Source organism: Mustela erminea, chromosome 5 (assembly GCF_009829155.1).
Source record: "Mustela erminea isolate mMusErm1 chromosome 5, mMusErm1.Pri, whole genome shotgun sequence".
NCBI lineage: Eukaryota > Metazoa > Chordata > Mammalia > Carnivora > Mustelidae > Mustela > Mustela erminea.
In genome coordinates this window covers 98988564-98999090 of record NC_045618.1, presented here as the reverse complement: position 1 = coordinate 98999090, position 10527 = coordinate 98988564, and the positions used below count along the sequence as shown (strand labels likewise).

The 10527-nt window shown below is 49.6% G+C and overlaps 1 long non-coding RNA gene across 1 annotated transcript; it reads left to right on the top strand.

The window, feature by feature from the left end:
* Positions 1-3736: 3736 nt before the first annotated feature.
* On the top strand, positions 3737-7102 carry LOC116591356. The gene is made up of 2 exons (XR_004285971.1): positions 3737-4224; positions 5827-7102. It is a non-coding gene; the product is annotated as an uncharacterized LOC116591356 (long non-coding RNA).
* Positions 7103-10527: the final 3425 nt, after the last annotated feature.

Here is a 10527-nt window from a genome sequence, read left to right as displayed (position 1 = left end):
GGAACCAGCACCAACTACCGGAAGTGTGAGTGAGCCATCTTAGCCTGTACAGACCCCCTCGTGCCTCCAGATCAACTGCAGAGGTCACCCCTGGAGACCCCCTGCTGAGCTCAGCCCAAATGATGGACCAGCAGACTCAGGAGCAAATAAAATTGTTTTAAGACCCTGAGTTTGGGGGTAGACGATGAAAGAGGTCATTCATTTGGGGAGTGCAAGTAGAGTGGATGTTTGTGGTGGTGTTGGATTCTTGAACTGACCCAGATTTGGTTTTCAAACTTTGTTCGTAGGAGCCCTGCATGGAGGCCAAAGGAACTGCTCCCCAAGCCCTCATTTTATCCAGGACGGCTTGCCTTTATCTATTTTGCAGATCTTGATTCTGGGCAAGATTTTATTAAAGACTGAATAACCATTCAATTGGATCCTCTCGAAGTTTCCTTTAATTCCAAAATGTGGCCATCAGAGTTTTAACTATTTCAAAGTTGTGCCCCCCACCCGCTTCCTGTTCCTTTCCCTTCTTGTGTCATCTTATTTATTGCCACCACATGTCATCATGAGAGCTCCTGGTATTCCCTCAGACCCTCCCCATACCCTACTCCATATCCAGCACACTACCCTCCCTGCCCTTGTTGAGGCTTCTTAACTGGGGTGGGAGAAGGGAGCTTGTGTTTTATCCTGAGAAACCAAGGCTAAATTAGGAGAGAATGGCAGAATCTGCCCAATTCTCAGAGGGAGACTAGAAATGGCTGCAAGTGAGAGCAGAGAGTTCTAAATGACACTTGCCCACGAGAGGCAGGGTGAAAATTAGCTCTTTAATGGCAACCATTTTCCAGAGCCTTCTGTGTGCCATGAGCCGTGGCATCTTATCTCTCCAACTCCTAACAACCTGGATAGGCCTTTGCTCCCACTTTACAGTTGGAAAAAACAGATTCAGGGGCACCTGGGAAGTTCAGTCGGTTAAGTGTCTGCCTTTGGCTCAGGTTATGATCTCAGGGTCTTGGGATTGAGTCCTACATCGGGCTCCCTGCTCAGCGGGGAGTCTGCTTCTTCCTCTGCCTGCTGCTGTCCCTGCTTTGGCTTTGTCTCTCTCTCTCAAATAAAATCTTAAACAGATTCGGAAAGTTTAGGTAAGTTGTGTGGGGTCTCTCAAAAAGGAGTTAGAAGATGTTGAGAGCATGTGAATAGTGATTGAGTTTCCTTTTAAAGCCTTTTTTGTGTGGTTGACATTAAGCTATTTCTGTTTGTCTTTTATGGTTTGGTTGATTAAATCTTTTCTCCTCTTTTTTTTTTTTTAAAGAGTCCATGGGCCAGAATATCCTTCCCAGAGGACATCTAGACATCTAGACCTCTTTAGGGAGCAGGAAGCTAGACAGATGCTGTAGTCATGACTGTCGCGGGCTGCTCCTGAGATGGTCACATGTTCTCACTGCCTTCCTAGGCTTCTTTTGCTGGGGAACTGCTCCTCCCCCGGCAAATGTGGACCAGTGGGGCTGTCAGTCACAGTACCCACTCCCCATGCCCACCAGATATGAGCCCCTGTGGGTTTCCCATTCACTCTAACAGCTAGTGATTGTTGCTGTCCTCCACGTCACCTGTGAGGTCATGCTCTGTTTCGGTCCAGTGTTGGCTCCCTGAGAGTTGGGCCATGCAAACCTGTACAACCATCACATGGGGGCATAAATATGGACTCTGGAGCCAGACTGCCAGGGTTCAAATTCCACTTCTGCCAAGTGGTATCTCCATGGCCTTAGGAAGACCACTTATCTGTGGTCCCTTTGCGATGGAGAGAGTAATTGAATTAATCCATAGGCTTTGTTGAAAAATAAAGATTAAATAAGGTAATATTTGTGACCTACTGAAAACCGTGACAAGCTACTCACATATTGGATTGAAAAAGAAAACATCCTGCCGATCTAAGGCCTATGACCCAAGTGAAGCTGGCATCCTTTCCTGGGATTGATTTTCAGAAATGGAGAAAGGAAGCTCTCTTTCTCTCTTTTGTGCTCTTTTTTTTTTTTTTTTTTTTTTTCTCCTATGGGGATTTCTAAATCGGGGCTTCTAATGGCCACAGTCCTCCCCACATGACCAAGGCATCTCTGCTGAAAGAGAATGAGGGCAACACGCAAAGACCAGCCGAGACCAGCAGATGGGAGAGCTGAGAGAGCACCTGGCAGATTGCATGGCCTTTTCTGTGAGTCCTGCACTACTCTCTCCCTCACCTCTGTAGCTGCCCAGATACTCCTCCAGCTGCAGGAGACGGCCAACGCTTCTCTTCACTTTTGTCTAAGTCATTCGGGTTTATTTTCTGTCCCTCGAGACTAGAACAGTCTTGGCTCTTCAGCTGCCTGGGATTGGAGCCCTCAAATTCAAATGCCAGTAGGAACCAGTAGGTCCAGTGCAGAAAATCCCTTCCGATGGCTAATTGTGTATAGAGAAGTCTGTTCTGCTATTACACACACACACACACACACACACACAAAACAGCAGTGCAAGGTCAACAGCACCTGGCCTGGTGTGAGGGCTGTCACGGAGAGTGGGGGGGTGTCTACGCAGTTTGTTCTGCCTTGAGAGTCCTGGTGAACCATATTTTCCAATTATTTGATCCTCCAAAAGAAGCCATAAATCTATAACGCTTCCAATCTGTAAATCCTGGATTGGATTGAATTTCTAACAATATCGTGTGAACTATTTGTAGATAAATGTGCCCCCAGGATTCCAGTTCCTTCCCCTAGCTGGTCCCATGCCAGGGTTTCCCCCTGGGGTGGATGACCCGGGGAGTCTAGATAGAATCAGAGTCCTGGGACTCTGACAGAAGTCTTTCTGGATTCCCTTGCTCTAGCCTCATATCAGAGCTGGCCTCTATGCAGAGGGATGCCCCCCCTCCCCCCCAGTGTCCCAAGCTTCTTTCTTAGGCTTCTTCCCTGCAGGCTAGATTTGCATTTGTATTTGAGGGGGGAGGGGCGGAGTGCTGACAGAGGGGGCCTGCAGTCCCAACTGAACCCACAGCACTTGGATGTTCCAGTTTCGCTTGGGTTTCTAGGGCCTACCGTGGGAACATTAATGGCCACCCAGGCAAATAACAGAGTGGGAAGTTTTCTGGAAGTCTCTGAGGGCAGAACTGTGGTGGCAGCTGTCCAAGTCTATGCTTCTGTCTAGCTAAATTCCCAGTCCTTTTCTGAGGAAGGCTCGGTGCTTCAGAGGGCAAGGGGAACCAGCTACCTGCCTGGGGGAACAGCAAGTAGGGGTCTGGGGCTCTCCTTGGAAGGCTTTCATCCTGCTCTCTTCTGGAAAGTAGGAGAAGTCTCTTGTACGCTCTAGTTCTTAGTGCACATGGAAACAGTCTAGAGATCGGTCTCAGAAATAACTCCAGGAGTTTGGGAGATAAGCGTTGTTTCTATGTGAATGAAAAGAGATCTTCTGATCCCTTTCTGAATAAAATGAGATGAGCGATGAAGCAGAGAGGATTGGCAGTAAATGCTCCCTTTCCAATCTGGGGAGCAAGAAGAGGGAGTCCAGAGGGGCTGTCTTGGGGACAGCCTACAGAGACTTCCCTTCAGGGCCCAGCAGCAGCTCTATCCCAGGCACACACATTTGGACTCAATTCACCAGAGAAAGGCCAAATATCTGGGACGGTCTTTTTATCAAGCTAAAGAGTTTCTGGGGTTCTAAAGGAAATTTGCAAATGCCAAGCCCAGAAGAGGGAGCTTAAGGCTTTGTCTGGAAGCCTCTTAAGATTTTGCCCTAATTTAGAATCCATGAGGACTGCCTGGGCTGCAGCGTGGTTTCCTGCTCCCTTTTCCCAGCTTGATTGTCTCAGTCCCTCGTGGACAGCCTGACCTCTGCGGCTGCTCGAAGAACACTGCTGCACTGAACTGGAGTAAGACGCACGGGAGACGAATGTATTCGTCATCTGTTCATTCAATAAGTGCTTCCATGCCCAGGTGCTGTCAGAGTGGTTTTCTGGTGGCGGTGGTGGGGCTCCTGGAGCGATGCCACTCCGCACAGCCCTGGATCTGTGGTCCTGTTTAACTGGGGCAGGACTACTGAACGCTGGCAAGCTAGAAAACTGAAGACCAGCCCAGGGGCTACAACATCTTGTTGCTGCTGAGGACCTGGCTTCACGTGGGATGCAGGCACGAGTCAGGAAAGTCAAACCCATCTCCTGCCATGAGTTTAAGGCTTCTGATGAGCTGGCCAGCGATCTAGAATCTCCATTCCTTGACATCGGTAATTCGGGCAATATTCCTCTGTTCTTCGTCATGGTCCTCCTTCCGCAGGGGCTCAGCCTGCTTTCTCCTTGAACTTCACACCTTCTTCCCTCAGCGCTGCCTTCTGCTCTCCCAGCTCTCCCTGCTTTTTGAGACGGTACCGACCCCCATTCCTGGTCCTTTTGTTTCTCCCCTTTAACTCCACCCAGCATGAGTGAGAGGACAGCCGGGTCACGGGAACAGTGCCCTGCAGCACGCTCAGTTCTATGCACCCATCTCTTGCCCCCCACACATACCAGGGAACCTCACTCTCAGATCCCTGGTTGCCAGCTTCAACTGAGTCCTCAGATCCTTTAAGATGACTGGTGACACATGGAAGGTGGGACCTGGATGGGGACGAAAAGATGAGAGGTGGAGTAGTGGGAGTGGGTGAGCTCAGCCATATATTGGGGTTGCAGGGGGTGGGGGGTGGGGACTGTGGCCAGCAATGACCGTGCTACAGAAGGGTCAGACAGTGACCTCTGAGGAAAGGCTGTTGGATGAACCGTCAGGTCACTGATGACCCTGGGGGAGCTGAGAGCCTCAGAGCTTCATCTGGGAGATGAAGCTGTAGACACCAGAGGTTCCTGTAAGGGAATTGGGCTGGAAAGGGAGGGCAATCCTTAACAGTGGGAATGCAAGCGCAACTGAGAGTGTTAGAGACCTATGTACCTGGATGGTGTGAGCTTGGGAATGTCACTGAACAAACTGAAGCCTCTATTTCCTGCTCTCTAAATGGAGGAGGCATCACCTGCTTCTTTGGATGAGTCAATGGCGTGGAAATCTCTGTGCCCCTGATGCATAATACGTACCCAAATCCCTGTCTTCCTCATAGTGGCAGGCTGGTGGGAAGAAGCCAGTGGAGAAGGGAAAGTTAAAGATTCTGGAAGGGTGGTAATTGGTGGGGTGGGTCCTAGAGGTGGGAGACAGGAGAGGATGAAGGGAACCTCCTAAGGGAGGGGGCACTATTCTTCTGAGGCAGGAGGAAATGAAAGGATGCAGGAAGTTGCAAATCCTATATGTTGAGGCGAAGGGGGCCGGAAGCCCCAGAGGTCCGCGTCAGAAAGGGTCTACTGTGATCTGAGAATGATGTTGCCCTTCTCAACCTTCAGTTCTCCGGGCTCCCTCTGCCATCAGACCAATTAACTATTTGAAGAAAGTTATGTCCATAAATTGTTTTTATAGACTGAATGTCAGTGGCTTCTCATGTGGTGTGGTTTCTACACTCCCATCCTCCTAAGGGATCCTGCCAGGATGTTGAAGTTGGACCCAGAGCTAAGCCTCAATATTTCAGATATGGCCTGCCCCCGGACAAGCCCAGGGGGTTCCCACCTCCCTCTCTAGACACTTGTGACTCTGCCAACACAGGCAAAAGTTGTTTGGGTTTCCAGCTGCGAATTCAGCTCTTGGTTCACTCTGACCTTGTAGTCAATGGAAACCTTTACGTCAATTTCACATACAAGACCGTCAAGGAGGGCTTCCCTCTTGTTCCTTTTTAAAATCTTTTTTCTTTTAATCACAAAGTACAAAACTCTCCTTTTATTCCTTTAAGTTTTATCTTCATTGTGACCCATCCTTCTAGACTTTCAGATTCAGTTCCCCTGCCTCAGAGGAGGAAGTTACATTTCAGACCTGTCAGGTGACAGCGCCATCCACACAAAGAGTCTTTGTTGCTTCCAGCCAGGCGTCTCTGACTACCCTGGGGACAGCCCGTGGCTGCGCAGAGAGCCTCCCGGGTTTGAATGCCTGCAAGAACGTACAGGGAAGGTGGGTGCTACCCTGGGCCAGAGATGTATAGGACTTCTTTGGAGAAGCAGGCCCCACCCTGAGAACTGGAGACACGACTTTCAGAAAAGGTTCTGAGCAACATCTACTGTCAAGTCCAAAATCACTGCTGGGAAATGAAACTAAGGGCACAGAAGGTTGATGCAGATGCGGACCCTTCCTGATAGCAAATGAGGGTAAGATTTCCAGATGGCACCGGTTGGTACTCAATATACATTGAATGAATAGAAAATGGAGGAGTCACCGAATGAATGTAACACAAAGGTGGGTGATTTTGAAGCCCCCATTGATCTAAGCCATCGTAAACTTGGTGCAGTGGCCCCTGGGGTAGGGATAGCAGCTGCCCAAGGCACAGGGTGTTCAGAGATCACAGCTGCCCTCAAATTTTTGATCTCCCAGGTCTTCTGCTGTTTTGTTTTACTCTCCTCTGGGTATTTAACCCTGCCCTCTGTCCCTTCCTCCGTTGTTTTTCCTGGGAGGAGCTCATGTAAAGATGAATTCAAAACCAAACAGCCAGTTTGAAAGGACAGCCCTTTTACTCCCCAGTAGTCCCAAGGAAGATTTAATTAAAACCAGTTCTCGGGAAACTCCATGTGATTCCGATATCACTGCTCCCATCAGCACAGTGGGCAAGGGAGAGGGGGAGCTGGGAAGAAACAAATGCAGTAGCTTTTACCTTGGAGAGGGTAAACTAAGGCAGAAGCTCAGTTAGGATGTGGGAGGTGATGGGAACAAATAGAAGGCTGCTGCTTCCAAGGCCAGTGTTCTGCCTGTGATTCTTCAATCCCCAGCCCAGGTGACCTACCCTGACTCCTTACCATCTCCTACAGGAGCAGACCTGGGAATTCAGAAACCAACCTCTTCAAAGACACAAGGACGAGCACAGGAAACAGAACCTCCAGCTTTGCTGGATCATTTTTTGCTTTGTTTTGATAATTGACATGAAATAAACAGCCTTTTGACTTGTAAACTCCTTGGGGGCAAGGATGGTGCCTTTTTCATCTCTGTGACCTTCCACTGCACTTAGATCAATCCCTTATACATAGATGCATAATAAATATTTCATAAAATAAGTGATAATAAGTGCTTTTTCTCCCCCCAGAATACTCAGGCCTATATTCCACTGATATTTACTGAGCTCCTACCAAGTGCCAACCGACATTCTAAGAGCTCTGCAAATGTTAAGCGGTGAGTGGGGAAGTTGGGGTCCTTCCCTGAAGACAGTTCGCCTCATGGTTGTGCATGGACTTGTGCATGTCCAATGGCCTGAAATGTGCATGGACTTGTGCATGTCCATTGTCTCTAGTTCTCGGGAGCTGTAAGAGGAGCTCTGGGATCAAACCACCTTGCACAGAATCCCACAGCTCACTTATTCATAAGTGGGCCCTTCCCATCAAATGGTAGCAAAATCTACCAAGAAATACACCCCACTTCTATTTTTTTTTTTTTCCCTAAGAAAGCTGCTGCTTTCTGATCTCAGCTGAGACAGGGTCAAGTAGGGACAGGGCTCTTTGCCTGCTCTCCAGCTTCCTGGGGCTCTAATGCCATTGTTAGTCTGGCCAGCACTGATGAACTGAGATGGGATTGGAGGCCTCACTCCCTGAGGGCAGTGACCCCTGAATATCAAAGACTGGTAATGATGGGGAAGGTTTCCCCAGGTGGTCCTAGGTCATTCTCTTAGGGCCCCCAATTCTCCATTTTACCTTGCTTTTTAAAGAAAAAAAGCAGACCCTTCCAACATGGAGCTGGCATACAGACAAAAAGGTGCCTTCCCAGCCTCCCTTGCTGGTTCCATCTTTACGCCTGTGCAGTGATGGAAGTGGAAGTGGTGTGGGGGATGGGAGGGGGAGGGACAGTGGGGAAGGGAGGAGCAGAATGCAGATGCCCCTGCTGGGGATGGGGAGAAGGTGAGAGGGAGATACTGGGTTTGGACAACTTCATGAAGCCTGTGTCCAGATTTCACTCACACGAGAAAGAGACAGATTTCTGTCTTGTTGAAACCATTTAGGGTTGGATGGTGCAGCTGTCAAAAGCAGACTCTCTCGGGGCGCCTGGGTGGCTCAGTGGGTTAAAGCCTCTGCCTTCGGCTCAGGTCATGATCCCAGGGTCCTGGGATTGAGCCCCGCATTGGGCTCTCTGCTCAGCAGGGAGCCTGCTTCCTCCTCTTTCTCTGCCTGCCTCTCTGCCTCCTTGCGATCTCTGTCTGTCAAATAAATAAATAAATCTTTAAAAAAAAAAAAAAGCAGACTCTCCTTCTCTGGCACCTGGCTAGGCCATGGGGCTGCTTGTCCCACCGATGGTCTGAAGGATTCTGTAAGTGGAACACTTGCCCCAAGAATTGTTTTCCAAGTCGTGGACGGGGGATCCAGGTCACGAGGCTGGTGGAGATCTGCTTGGACTGGGCACGGGGGTTCAGAATAGGTTCAGAATAGTTTCCGGAGGGATTCTCAAGGAAAGGATCCCTGGGGAGAAAACCTCGCTCTGGTCTACAGATATCTGCAGGGCCAGAGCACGTCTCTCCGCCTCCTTTCCAAGGGTGTTCCCAGAAGCACAGTAGAGACTGGTAAGAGGGAGGGAGGGGAAAGGTTTCAATAAGTAACAAGAAAACAGGAAGGCAGCATTTTCCAGACTCCAGCATCTCCACCCAGCTTCCCTGTCACTCTTCCCCCCGCCTCTCTTTTCTCTTTTACCTGGAGAAACACATCTTTGTTGGCTAGAAATCAGTATACACTTTGGCCAGTTAGCAGTCAAGTCTTTTTTTGAAATTGAAAGCAATATAAATTCCGAATCAATGGACTTGAGGAAAAATGACTTATCAGTTCATAGAGCTGGGGCTGAAGAAGTCCAGGGGCCTCCACAGAATCCGTGGGTTTCTTTCTGGGCTCTCTCCACCCAAGCAACAGCAAGATGGCCACGAGCAGCCTTAGGACCCCTCGTTTAGGCTCAGCAAGCCCTGCCGAAACCCAGAACCGCCTTCCCAAGAGTTTCAGCAAAAATCTTGAAACTGACTCCTCTTTGAGGGACATAAGCCTGAGTCTGTCTCTGAATGCACTGCTGATGGGCAGGTGGATGGATGGAACCTGGCCAGGACCAGATCATGTGTCAGTCCTGAGCCAGCGGGAGCGGGGGCGGGCCTCATCAGGGCCTCCTGCACAGTGAGCAGGCGAAGGCCAGCACCCCGAGAAAAATCGGGACAGTGCAGAGCAACCAAAACAAAGCATTTAAATCTGTTACATCCAGGGGCACGTGGCTTTCATAAATCCTGCCCAGGAGGCAAGCCTGGCTTACTAATTTCGGTGTTCTTCATTAGACAAACACATGGGAGAGACCCAGGAAGGGAAACTACAAGGGGAAGGGAAAGATGGAGCCTGTACAGATAGGAATTCTTGTTCTCCAAGCTAAAAGCAAGAAGGGGTAAGAAAGAGAAGTACTAAGGGAGTGGCCATTAGCTGAACCGTGGCATGGAGCCTCGGCACTAACTGTGTAGAGGCATGTCTTCTGAAATTGTAATTCACTTATTTGAAATCACGACTCAATCTCTCCAGACACAAGAGCTGGATGCAGAGAGCTGGGAGAAGGGGAACTAGGAGCCTGCACTGGGTGGGCTCAAGGGGAACCCCAGCTCCCTGCAGATCCAGCCCAGTAAGCTGTGCAGTAGATCTCACGGCACTCAGTGGGGTGAGAGTATGCTTTCAACCCCCCCCCCCCAAAAAAAGGACAAGAAGCCTCAAGGAAACGCCTTGATGACTGACTGGACTGAAGGAAGATCCCAGACCTCACAGCTGGGAGTGTCCTGTCTGGGTCTGCAAGTTGCCCCAGCTCACATTTACAGATATGAGAACCAGAAAGGCCATATCTGTCCCCTTCCTTGCAATGATTCCCAGAGATCCAACTAGTGAGCTCATGGGCTCATTGCACGCCCTCCATTCCCAGTCACTGTCACCCTAAAGAGCAGGCATTTGTGAGTGTATTGCAGAGGAGGAAGCTGAGACACTGACCTGCAGTGTGGGGTCTCTTCATCACCAGGACCACCCTTCCCCCAATAAAAATGCCCAAATATGCCGTCACATCCCCGGCACTGTGTTGTTCCTTGTAGAAGAGTGGGAAACGGCCAGAGCAGCAGCACCAAGGTCCCTGCAAAATTCTGCAGCCCTGAGAGCAGGTCCTATGGCCTCCGCTGTCTGCCAAGGGCCAGGGCAAACCTTGGGTGCCCACTCCCGGAAAGAGCACCTCTTTTTCCCTTCCCTTTGCCACCGTGGGTGCCTGGATCCCTGTGGTTCAAAACTGGATTGGGAATTGTTTTTTGCACTCTGGTGCTAAGAACTGAGGATCAGGACCTTGAGTTTATAGCACAACCTTTTCTTACACCATTCCCTAAAATTTGTAAAGATTACACTCAGTTCCCAGAAAAATCACGACTGGGGACTTATCTGGTCCAACCTGGAGCAGACATGATGCTTTTCATGGAATAAACCAAAAATAATCCTCATTTTGAAAA